Raw genomic sequence first — 2,991 nt, forward strand, 5'->3', positions numbered from 1 at the left:
AGTAAAGAAACTTGCAGCAACAAAAAAACAACAACTGTGAACTGATAGTGTTGATGAAAGTAACGGCCTAAACCAAAGAAAATGTGTCCCAAATTACCAAACATATTATTAAAATGTTTTTCAGTCTTGGAAAAAAGTGAAAGCCATGTTCTCATTACATTTAAATTGTCAACACCTTGTGGATTTCAGAAATGTATCATGAGTTGGGGATTTTGTTTTATTAATGACAACAAATTAGACAAGGTGGAAATGCAAAAACTGGCCTAATATATCTGAATTCAGCCTATATCACTGTTCAAAGATTTACATTTTAAAATTCACATTTTCAAAAATATCAAGCATCTGTACTCAATTTTTTTTCCAGTGTTCACAAATTCAGATTAAATAACTAAGTTTTCAGATATTCAAAGAACTGCAAACTTGAATTGACTTTTCACTGTGTTAGTTTGATATGATCCACTTTGAACAAAAGTTGAACTACATTCACTTGTGCAAAAGCCCGTTTTGTCTGTTCTTTCACTTACATAAACTTAGTTTTTGATATCTCCTGTGCCCACTGAACAATGAAATTAAACGCGTCTTCTTGTGATCATGAATCAAAAAAGCATGCTTTTTAAACTTTTTAGCAAATAGACCCATTCAATTCAAGATTGTAAAATGTTATTTCATGTTCTTTCTACAACCCCAATTCCAAAAAAAGTTGGGATACTGTATAAAACAAATAAAAACAGAATGTGAAGATTTGCAAATCATGGAAATCCTGATATTTCATCTCATTATCTCTAGCCGCTTTATCCTGTTCTACAGGGTCGCAGGCAAGCTGGAGCCTATCCCAGCTGACTACGGGCGAAAGGCGGGGTAAACCCTGGACAAGTCGCCAGGTCATCACAGGGCTGACACATAGACACAGACAACCATTCACATTCACACCTACAGTCAATTTAGAGTCACCAGTTAACCTAACCTGCATGTCTTTGGACTGTGGGGGAAACCGGAGCACCCGGAGGAAACTCACGCGGACACAGGGAGAATACGCAAACTCCGCACAGAAAGGCCCTCGCCGGCCATGGGGCTCGAACCCGAACCTTCTTGCTGTGAGGCGACAGCACTAACCACTACACCACCGTGCCGCCGGAAATCTGATATTTCATTGAAAATAGTACAAAGACAACATATCAAATGTTGAAACTGAAATTTTTTTTTTTAAATATATATGCTCGTTTTGAATTTGATGTCAGCAACATGTTTCAAAAAAGTTGGAACAGGGGCAAGAAAAGACTGAAAAAGTTGTGTAATGCTTTAAAAAAAAAACAACAACCTAATTTCCTGAACTGGTAACATGATTAGGTATAAAAAGAGCATGCCAGAGAGGCGGAGTCTCTCGGAAGTAAAGATGGGATGGGGTTAACTGCTCTGTGAAAGATTGTGTGGGCAAACAGTGCAACAACTTAAGAATAACGTTCCTAAATGTAAGATGGAAAAGAATTTTGGGATCACATCTATGGTACATATCATTAAAAGATTCAGAGAATCTGGAGAAATCTCTGTATACAAGAGACAAGGCTGAAAACTGACATTGGATGCCTGTGATCTTCAGGCCCTCAGGTGACACTGCATTAAAACCAGACACTGGTTTTTCTACTGGTTTTTCTACTGGCATTTCTACTTCTTTCTGTAGTAGAAATCACTGCATGGGCTCAGGAGCACTTCAGAAAATCATCATCTGTGAAAACGGTTCACTACTGTATCCACAAATGAACAAAACAAAAACCATATATAAACAATATCCAGAAACACCACCACCTTCTCTGGGTCCGAGCTCTTTTATGATGGACTGAGGCGAAGTGGAAAATTCTCCTGAGGTCTGGCGAATCAAAAGGAGAAATTCTTTTTAGAAATCATGGACACCACGTCCTCCAGACTTAAAAGGAGAGGGACCATCTACCTCATCAGTACACAGTTCAAAAGCCAGCATCTGTGATGGTATGAGGGTGCATTCCTTCTTTCAGCAAGATGATGCCAAACCACTTTCTGCACATATTAAAACTGCATGGCTTTGCAGTAAAAGAGTCCAGGTGCTAAACTGGCCTGCCTGCAGTCCAGACCTGTCTCCCATTTAAAACATTTGGTGCAATATGAAGCACAAAATATGACAAAGGAGACCCTGAAGTGTTGAGCAACTGAAATTGTACATCAGGCAAAAATGGGACAACATTCCTCTTTCAAAACTACAGCAATTGGTCTCCTCAGTTCCCAAACGTTTACAGTGTTGTTAAAAGTAGAGGCGATGCAACACAGTGGTAAACATGCCCCTATCTCAGCTTTTTTGAAACATGTTGCTGACATCAAATTCAAAGTGAGCATGCGCTTTTCAAAAAACAATAACATTTCTCAGTTTCAACATTGATATGTTGTCTTTATGGGGTGGCACAGTGGTGTAGTGGTTAGCGCTGTTGCCTCACAGAAAGAAGGTTCTGGGTTCGAGCCCAGTGGTTGAAGGGGGCTCTTTCTGTGTGGAGTTTGCACGTTCTCCCCGTGTTTGCGTGGGTTTCCTTCGGGTGTTCCGGTTTCTCCCACAGTCCAAAGACATGCAGGTTAGGTAAGATGGCTCTAAATTGACCGTAGGTGTGAATGTGAGTTTGAATCGTTGTTTGTCTCTATGTGTCAGCCCTGTGATGGCCTGGCAACTTGTCCAGGGTGTACCCTGCCCCGGATGATGGATGGATGTTGTCTTTATACTATTTTCAATGAAATATAGGGTTTCCATGAGTTGCAGATTATCGCATTGTTTAATTTACAGTTTACACAGTGTCCCAACTTTTTTGGGAACTGGAGTTGTATATAAAATAGGAAAACAAGTGTATGTCATCACTATTAGCTACACAAAAAAGAAATACACACATTTTATTAAAGTATGTTTACAAGGTTTAATATAAAATGAATTAACTAATTATAGATTACTAGAATACATAATGTCAGGATTCCTTTACT

Source organism: Neoarius graeffei, chromosome 20, assembly GCF_027579695.1.
Source record: "Neoarius graeffei isolate fNeoGra1 chromosome 20, fNeoGra1.pri, whole genome shotgun sequence".
Taxonomy (NCBI): Eukaryota; Metazoa; Chordata; class Actinopteri; order Siluriformes; family Ariidae; genus Neoarius; species Neoarius graeffei.